The sequence below is a fragment of the Electrophorus electricus genome, chromosome 1 (assembly GCF_041902795.1).
Source record: "Electrophorus electricus isolate QZ-2024a chromosome 1, ASM4190279v1, whole genome shotgun sequence".
NCBI lineage: Eukaryota > Metazoa > Chordata > Actinopteri > Gymnotiformes > Gymnotidae > Electrophorus > Electrophorus electricus.
In genome coordinates this window covers 1,125,001-1,135,000 of record NC_137497.1, presented here as the reverse complement: position 1 = coordinate 1,135,000, position 10,000 = coordinate 1,125,001, and the positions used below count along the sequence as shown (strand labels likewise).

Genomic DNA, 10,000 nt, shown 5'->3' with positions numbered 1-10,000 from the left:
CTCTCACAGATAATAGTTCTGTCTGTCTCTCTCTCACACAGATAATAGTTCTGTCTGTCTCTCTCGCTCTCTCTCACACAGATAATAGTTCTGTCTCTCTCACTCTCTCTCACACAGATAATAGTTCTGTCTGTCTCTCTCACACAGATAATAGTTCTGTCTGTCTCTCTCGCTCTCTCTCACACAGATAATAGTTCTGTCTCTCTCTCTCTCTCTCACACAGATAATAGTTCTGTCTCTCTCTCTCACACAGATAATAGTTCTGTCTCTCTCTCTGTCATACAGATAATAGTTCTGTCTCTCTCTCTCTCTCTCTCTCACAGATAATAGTTCTGTCTCTCTCTCTCTCTCTCTCTCTCTCTCTCACAGATAATAGTTCTGTCTCTCTCTCTCTCACACAGATAATAGTTCTGTCTCTCTCTCTCACACACAGATAATAGTTCTGTCTCTCTCTCTCTCACAAAGATAATAGTTCTGTCTCTCTCTCTCTCTCACAAAGATAATAGTTCTGTCTCTCTCTCTCTCACACAGATAATAGTTCTGTCTCTCTTTCTCTCACAGATAATAGTTCTGTCTCTCTCTCTCACACACAGATAATAGTTCTGTCTCTCTCTCTCTCTCTCTCTCTCTCACATAGATAATAGTTCTGTCTCTCTCTCTCTCTCACAGATAATAGTTCTGTCTCTCTCTCTCTCTCACACAGATAATAGTTCTGTCTCTCTCTCACACAGATAATAGTTCTGTCTCTCTCTCACACAGATAATAGTTCTGTCTCTCTCTCACACAGATAATAGTACTGTCTCTCTCTCACACAGATAATAGTTCTGTCTCTCTCTCTCTCACAGATAATAGTTCTGTCTCTCTCTCTGTCATACAGATAATAGTTCTGTCTCTCTCTCTCTCTCTCTCTCTCTCTCTCTCTCTCTCCCTCTCACACAGATAATAGTTCTGTCTCTCTCTCTCTCTCTCTCTCTCTCACACACAGATAATAGTTCTGTCTCTCTCTCTCTCACACAGATAATAGTTCTGTCTCTCTCTCCGTCATACAGATAATAGTTCTGTCTCTCTCTCCGTCTCACACAGATAATAGTTCTGTCTCTCTCTCTCTCCCTCTCACACAGATAATAGTTCTGTCTCTCTCTCTCTCTCACACAGATAATAGTTCTGTCTCTCTCTCTCACACAGATAATAGTTCTGTCTCTCTCTCTCTCTCTCTCTCTCTCACACAGATAATAGTTCTGTCTCTCTCTCTCTCACACAGATAATAGTTCTGTCTCTCTCTCTCTCACACAGATAATAGATCTGTCTCTCACTCTCACACAGATAATAGTTCTGTCTCTCTCTCTCACACAGATAATAGTTCTGTCTCTCTCTCTCACACAGATAATAGTTCTGTCTCTCTCTATCTCTCTCACACAGATAATAGTTCTGTCTCTCTCTCTCTCTCTCACACACAGATAATAGTTCTGTCTCTCTCTCTCTCTCTCTCTCACACAGATAATAGTTCTGTCTCTCTCTCTCTCTCTCTCACACAGATAATAGTTGTGTCTCTATCTCTCTCTCTCTCACACAGATAATAGTTCTGTCTCTCTCTCTCACACAGATAATAGTTCTGTCTCTCTCTCTCACACAGATAATAGTTCTGTCTCTCTCTCTCACACAGATAATAGTTCTGTCTCTCTCTCTCTCTCTCTCACACACAGATAATAGTTCTGTCTCTCTCTCTCTCTCTCTCTCACACACAGATAATAGTTCTGTCTCTCTCTCTCTCTCTCTCTCTCTCACACACAGATAATAGTTCTGTCTCTCTCTCTCTCTCTCTCACACAGATAATAGTTCTGTCTCCATCTCTCTCTCTCTCACACAGATAATAGTTCTGTCTCTCTCTCTCACACAGATAATAGTTCTGTCTCTCTCTCTCACACAGATAATAGTTCTGTCTCTCTCTCTCACAAAGATAATAGTTCTGTCTCTCTCTCTCTCACACAGATAATAGTTCTGTCTCTCTCTCTCTCACACAGATAATAGTTCTGTCTCTCTCTCTCTCTCTCTCTCTCTCTCCCTCACACAGATAATAGTTCTGTCTCTCTCTCTCACACAGATAATAGTTCTGTCTCTCTCTCTCTCACACAGATAATAGTTCTGTCTCTCTCTCTCTCACACAGATAATAGTTCTGTCTCTCTCTCTCTCTCTCTCTCTCTCTCTCTCCCTCACACAGATAATAGTTCTGTCTCTCTCTCTCTCTCTCTCTCTCTCCCTCTCACACAGATAATAGTTCTGTCTCTCTCTCTCTCTCTCTCTCTCTCTCACACAGATAATAGTTCTGTCACTCTCTCTCTCCCTCTCACACAGATAATAGTTCTGTCTCTCTCTCTCTCACAGATAATAGTTCTGTCTCTCTCTCTCTCACACAGATAATAGTTCTGTCTCTCTCTCTCTCTCTCTCTCTCCCTCACACAGATAATAGTTCTGTCTCTCTCTCTCACACAGATAATAGTTCTGTCTCTCTCTCTCTCACACAGATAATAGTTCTGTCTCTCTCTCTCTCACACAGATAATAGTTCTGTCTCTCTCTCTCTCTCTCTCTCTCTCTCTCCCTCACACAGATAATAGTTCTGTCTCTCTCTCTCTCTCTCTCTCTCCCTCTCACACAGATAATAGTTCTGTCTCTCTCTCTCTCTCTCTCTCTCTCTCACACAGATAATAGTTCTGTCACTCTCTCTCTCTCCCTCTCACACAGATAATAGTTCTGTCTCTCTCTCTCTCACAGATAATAGTTCTGTCTCTCTCTCTCTCACAGATAATAGTTCTGTCTCTCTCTCTCTCTCACAGATAATAGTTCTGTCTCTCTCTCTCTCACAGATAATAGTTCTGTCTCTCTCTCTCTCACAGATAATAGTTCTGTCTCTCTCTCTCTCACACAGATAATAGTTCTGTCTCTCTCTCTCTCTCTCTCACAGATAATAGTTCTGTCTCTCTCTCTCTCTCTCACACAGATAATAGTTCTGTCTCTCTCTCTCTCTCACACAGATAATAGTTCTGTCTCTCTCTCTCACACAGATAATAGTTCTGTCTCTCTCTCTCACACAGATAATAGTTCTGTCTCTCTCTCTCTCACACAGATAATAGTTCTGTCACTCTCTCTCTCACACAGATAATAGTTCTGTCTCTCTCTCTCTCTCTCTCACACAGATAATAGTTCTGTCTCTCTCTCTCTCACACAGATAATAGTTCTGTCACTCTCTCTCTCTCTCACACAGATAATAGTTCTGTCTCTCTCTCTCTCTCTCACAGATAATAGTTCTGTCTCTCTCTCTCTCTCTCACACAGATAATAGTTCTGTCTCTCTCTCTCTCTCACAGATAATAGTTCTGTCTCTCTCTCTCTCACACAGATAATAGTTCTGTCTCTCTCTATCTCTCAAACAGATAATAGTTCTGTCTCTCTCTCTCTCTCTCTCCCTCTCACACAGATAATAGTTCTGTCTCTCTCTCACACAGATAATAGTTCTGTCTCTCTCTCTCTCTCTCACACAGATAATAGTTCTGTCTCTCTCTCTCTCTCACACATAATAGTTCTGTCTCTCTCTCTCTCACACAGATAATAGTTCTGTCTCTCTCTCTCTCTCCCTCTCACAGATAATAGTTCTGTCTGTCTCTCTCTCACACAGATAATAGTTCTGTCTGTCTCTCTCGCTCTCTCTCACACAGATAATAGTTCTGTCTCTCTCACTCTCTCACACAGATAATAGTTCTGTCTGTCTCTCTCACACAGATAATAGTTCTGTCTCTCTCTCTCTCTCTCACACAGATAATAGTTCTGTCTCTCTCTCTCTCTCACAGATAATAGTTCTGTCTCTCTCTCTCTCACACAGATAATAGTTCTGTCTCTCTCTATCTCTCAAACAGATAATAGTTCTGTCTCTCTCTCTCTCTCTCTCCCTCTCACACAGATAATAGTTCTGTCTCTCTCTCACACAGATAATAGTTCTGTCTCTCTCTCTCTCTCTCACACAGATAATAGTTCTGTCTCTCTCTCTCTCTCACACATAATAGTTCTGTCTCTCTCTCTCTCACACAGATAATAGTTCTGTCTCTCTCTCTCTCTCCCTCTCACAGATAATAGTTCTGTCTGTCTCTCTCTCACACAGATAATAGTTCTGTCTCTCTCACTCTCTCACACAGATAATAGTTCTGTCTGTCTCTCTCACACAGATAATAGTTCTGTCTGTCTCTCTCGCTCTCTCTCACACAGATAATAGTTCTGTCTCTCTCTCTCTCTCACACAGATAATAGTTCTGTCTCTCTCTCTCTCACACAGATAATAGTTCTGTCTCTCTCTCTGTCATACAGATAATAGTTCTGTCTCTCTCTCTCTCTCTCTCTCTCACAGATAATAGTTCTGTCTCTCTCTCTCTCTCTCTCTCACAGATAATAGTTCTGTCTCTCTCTCATACAGATAATAGTTCTGTCTCTCTCTCACACAGATAATAGTTCTGTCTCTCTCTCTCTCACACAGATAATAGTTCTGTCTCTCTCTCTCTCACAAAGATAATAGTTCTGTGTCTCTCTCTCTCTCACAAAGATAATAGTTCTGTCTCTCTCTCTCTCTCAAAGATAATAGTTCTGTCTCTCTCTCTCTCTCACAAAGATAATAGTTCTGTCTCTCTCTCTCACACAGATAATAGTTCTGTCTCTCTTTCTCTCACAGATAATAGTTCTGTCTCTCTCTCACACAGATAATAGTTCTGTCTCTCTCTCTCTCTCACACAGATAATAGTTCTGTCTCTCTCGCTCTCACAGATAATAGTTCTGTCTCTCTCTGTCATACAGATAATAGTTCTGTCTCTCTCTCTCTCCCTCTCACACAGATAATAGTTCTGTCTCTCTCTCTCTCTCTCTCTCTCTCACATAGATAATAGTTCTGTCTCTCTCTCTCTCTCACACAGATAATAGTTCTGTCTCTCTCTCTCTCTCACACAGATAATAGTTCTGTCTCTCTCTCACACAGATAATAGTTCTGTCTCTCTCTCACACAGATAATAGTTCTGTCTCTCTCTCTCTCTCACACAGATAATAGTTCTGTCTCTCTCGCTCTCACAGATAATAGTTCTGTCTCTCTCTGTCATACAGATAATAGTTCTGTCTCTCTCTCTCTCCCTCTCACACAGATAATAGTTCTGTCTCTCTCTCTCTCTCTCTCTCTCCCTCTCACACAGATAATAGTTCTGTCTCTCTCTCTCTCCCTCTCACACAGATAATAGTTCTGTCTCTCTCTCTCTCTCTCTCTCTCTCTCTCTCACACAGATAATAGTTCTGTCACTCTCTTTCTCTCTCTCCCTCTCACACAGATAATAGTTCTGTGTCTCTCTCTCTCTCTCACAGATAATAGTTCTGTCTCTCTCTCTCACACAGATAATAGTTCTGTCTCTCTCTCTCTCTCTCTCTCTCTCTCTCACACAGATAATAGTTCTCTCTCTCTCTCTCTCTCACACAGATAATAGTTCTGTCTCTCTCTCTCTCACACAGATAATAGTTCTGTCTCTCTCTCTCTCACACAGATAATAGTTCTGTCTCTCTCTCTCTCACACAGATAATAGATCTGTCTCTCTCTCTCACACAGATAATAGTTCTGTCTCTCTCTCTCACACAGATAATAGTTCTGTCTCTCTCTCTCTCTCTCACACAGATAATAGTTCTGTCTCTCTCTCTCTCTCTCACACAGATAATAGTTCTGTCTCTCTCTCTCACACAGATAATAGTTCTGTCTCTCTCTCTCACACAGATAATAGTTCTGTCTCTCTCTCTCTCACACAGATAATAGTTCTGTCTCTCTCTCTCTCACACAGATAATAGTTCTGTCTCTCTCTCTCTCTCTCTCTCCCTCTCACACAGATAATAGTTCTCTCTCTCTCTCTCTCTCTCTCTCTCTCTCTCACAGATAATAGTTCTGTCACTCTCTCTCTCTCTCCCTCTCACACAGATAATAGTTCTGTCTCTCTCTCTCTCACACAGATAATAGTTCTGTCTCTCTCTCTCTCACACAGATAATAGTTCTGTCTCTCTCTCTCTCTCTCTCTCTCCCTCTCACACAGATAATAGTTCTCTCTCTCTCTCTCTCTCTCTCTCTCTCACACAGATAATAGTTCTGTCACTCTCTCTCTCTCTCCCTCTCACACAGATAATAGTTCTGTCTCTCTCTCTCTCTCACAGATAATAGTTCTGTCTCTCTCTCTCACAGATAATAGTTCTGTCTCTCTCTCTCTCACAGATAATAGTTCTGTCTCTCTCTCTCTCTCTCTCTCTCTCTCTCTCTCACAGATAATAGTTTTGTCTCTCTCTCTCTCTCACAGATAATAGTTTTGTCTCTCTCTCTCTCTCACAGATAATAGTTCTGTCTCTCTCTCTCTCTCACAGATAATAGTTTTGTCTCTCTCTCTCTCACAGATAATAGTTCTGTCTCTCTCTCTCTCTCACAGATAATAGTTCTGTCTCTCTCTCACACACAGATAATAGTTCTGTCTCTCTCTCTCACACAGATAATAGTTCTCTCTCTCTCTCACACAGATAATAGTTCTGTCTCTCTCTCTCTCTCTCTCTCTCTCACACAGATAATAGTTCTGTCTCTCTCTCTCTCTCACACAGATAATAGTTCTGTCTCTCTCTCTCTCACAGATAATAGTTCTGTCTCTCTCTCTCTCTCTCTCTCTCTCTCTCCCTCTCACACAGATAATAGTTCTGTCTCTCTCTCTCTCTCTCTCTCACACAGATAATAATTCTGTCACTCTCTTTCTCTCTCTCCCTCTCACACAGATAATAGTTCTGTCTCTCTCTCTCTCTCACACACAGATAATAGTTCTGTCTCTCTCTCTCTCTCACACACAGATAATAGTTCTGTCTCTCTCTCTCTCACACACAGATAATAGTTCTGTCTCTCTCTCTGTCATACAGATAATAGTTCTGTCTCTCTCTCTGTCATACAGATAATAGTTCTGTCTCTCTCTCTGTCATACAGATAATAGTTCTGTCTCTCTCTCTGTCATACAGATAATAGTTCTGTCTCTCTCTCTCTCTCTCTCTCTCTCACACAGATAATAGTTCTGTCTCTCTCTCTCTCTCTCACACAGATAATAATTCTGTCACTCTCTCTTTCTCTCTCTCCCTCTCACACAGATAATAGTTCTGTCTCTCTCTCTCACACAGATAATAGTTGTCTCTCTCTCTCTCTCACACAGATAATAGTTCTGTCTCTCTCTCTCTCTCACACACAGATAATAGTTCTGTCTCTCTCTCTCACACAGATAATAGTTCTGTCTCTCTCTCTGTCATACAGATAATAGTTCTGTCTCTCTCTCTCTCTCTCTCTCTCTCTCTCTCACACAGATAAAAGTTCTGTCTCTCTCTCTCTCTCTCTCCCTCTCACACAGATAATAGTTCTGTCTCTCTCTCTCTCTCTCTCTGTCTCTCTCACACAGATAATAGTTCTGTCTCTCTCTCTCTCTCCCTCTCACACAGATAATAGTTCTCTCTCTCTCTCCCTCTCACACAGATAATAGTTCTGTCTCTCTCTCTCACACAGATAATAGTTCTGTCTCTCTCTCTCTCTCACACAGATAATAGTTCTGTCTCTCTCTCTCACACAGATAATAGTTCTGTCTCTCTCTCTCTCTCTCACACAGATAATAGTTCTGTCTCTCTCTCTCTCTCTCTCACACAGATAATAGTTCTGTCTCTCTCTCTCTCTCACACAGATAATAGTTCTGTCTCTCTCTCTCTCACAGATAATAGATCTGTCTCTCTCTCTCACACAGATAATAGTTCTGTCTCTCTCACACAGATAATAGTTCTGTCTCTCTCTCTCACACAGATAATAGTTCTGTCTCTCTCTCTCTCACACAGATAATAGTTCTGTCTCTCTCTCTCTCTCTCTCTCTCTCTCTCCCTCTCACACAGATAATAGTTCTCTCTCTCTCTCTCTCTCTCTCTCTCTCTCACACAGATAATAGTTCTGTCACTCTCTCTCTCTCTCCCTCTCACACAGATAATAGTTCTGTCTCTCTCTCTCTCACAGATAATAGTTCTGTCTCTCTCTCTCACAGATAATAGTTCTGTCTCTCTCTCTCTCACAGATAATAGTTCTGTCTCTCCCTCTCTCTCTCTCTCTCACAGATAATAGTTTTGTCTCTCTCTCTCTCTCAGATAATAGTTTTGTCTCTCTCTCTCTCACAGATAATAGTTCTGTCTCTCTCTCTCTCACAGATAATAGTTCTGTCTCTCTCTCTCTCACACACAGATAATAGTTCTGTCTCTCTCTCTCTCACACAGATAATAGTTCTGTCTCTCTCTCTCTCTCTCTCTCACACACAGATAATAGTTCTGTCTCTCTCTCTCTCTCTCACACACAGATAATAGTTCTGTCTCTCTCTCTCTCACAGATAATAGTTCTGTCTCTCTCTCTGTCATACAGATAATAGTTCTGTCTCTCTCTCTCTCTCTCTCTCTCTCTCTCTCTCTCTCTCCCTCTCACACAGATAATAGTTCTGTCTCTCTCTCTCTCTCTCTCTCTCTCACACAGATCACAGTTCTGTCACTCTCTCTTTCTCTCTCTCCCTCTCACACAGATAATAGTTCTGTCTCTCTCTCTCACACAGATAATAGTTGTCTCTCTCTCTCTCTCACACAGATAATAGTTCTGTCTCTCTCTCTCTCACACACAGATAATAGTTCTGTCTCTCTCTCTGTCATACAGATAATAGTTCTGTCTCTCTCTCTCTCTCTCTCTCTCTCTCTCACACAGATAATAGTTCTGTCTCTCTCTCTCTCTCTCACACAGATAATAGTTCTGTCTCTCTCTCTCTCTCACACAGATAATAGTTCTGTCTCTCTCTCTCTCCCTCCCACACAGATAATAGTTTTGTCTCTCTCTCTCTCCCTCTCACACAGATAATAGTTCTGTCTCTCTCTCTCTCTCTCTCACACAGATAATAGTTCTGTCTCTCTCTCTCTCCCTCACACAGATAATAGTTCTGTCTCTCTCTCTCTCCCTCTCACACAGATAATAGTTCTGTCTCTCACTCTCTCACACACACACAAATAGATAATAGTTTTGTCTCTCTCTCTCTCTCTCTCACAGATAATAGTTTTCTCTCTCTCTCTCTCTCCCTCTCACACAGATAATAGTTCTGTCTCTCTCTCTCTCTCTCTCTCTCACACAGATAATAGTTCTGTCTCTCTCTCTCTCTCTCTCTCTCACACAGATAATAGTTCTCTCCATCTCTCTCTCTCTCTCTCTCTCACGCTCTCTCTCACACAGATAATAGTTCTGTCTCTCTCTCTCTCTCTCTCACAAAGATAATAGTTGTCTCTCTCTCTCTCTCACACAGATAATAGTTCTATCTCTCTCTCTCTCTCTCTCACAGATACTAGTTCTGTCTCTCTCTCTCTCTCTCACACAGATAGTTCTCTCTCTCTCCCTCTCACACAGATAATAGTTCTGTCTCTCTCTCTCTCTCACACAGATAAGTTCTCTCTCTCTCTCTCTCTCTCTCACACACACAGATAATACTTCTGTCTCTCTCTCTCTCACACAGATAATAGTTCTGTCTCTCTCTCACACAGATAATAGTTCTCTCTCTCTCACAGATAATAGTTCTCTCTCTCTCTCACAGATAATAGTTCTGTCTCTCTCTCTCTCACACAGATAAGTTCTGTCTCTCTCTCTCTCTCACACAGATAATAGTTCTGTCTCTCTCTCCCTCTCTCTCACACAGATAATAGTTCTCTCTCGCTCTCACACAGATAATAGTTCTCTCTCTCTCTCTCTCACACAGATAATAGTTCTGTCTCTCTCTCTCTCTCTCTCTCTCACACAGATAATAGTTCTGTCTCTCTCTCTCTCCCTCTCACACAGATAATAGTTCTCTCTCTCTCTCTCTCTCTCACACAGATAATAGTTCTGTCTCTCTCTCTCTCTCTCTCTCACACAGATAATAGTTCTGTC

The 10,000-nt window shown here is 41.6% G+C and overlaps 1 protein-coding gene across 23 annotated transcripts in view; it reads right to left on the bottom strand.

The window, feature by feature from the left end:
- The window catches only part of LOC118241322 (NLR family CARD domain-containing protein 3-like), a 176,700-nt gene that overhangs the window by 4,220 nt on the left and 162,480 nt on the right, over nucleotides 1-10,000 (bottom strand). For 3 of the 23 annotated variants that reach the window (XR_014117876.1, XR_014117478.1, XR_014117428.1), the window contains one exon: nucleotides 4,598-10,000. This exon is cut by the window's right edge and continues 14,618 nt beyond it. The exons of the other annotated variants lie outside the window; for them this stretch is intronic. The gene's annotated coding sequence lies outside the window, so the exon portion shown is untranslated. Of the gene's footprint in view, nucleotides 1-4,597 lie in introns of those variants that run through there. 23 annotated transcript variants of the gene reach the window in all.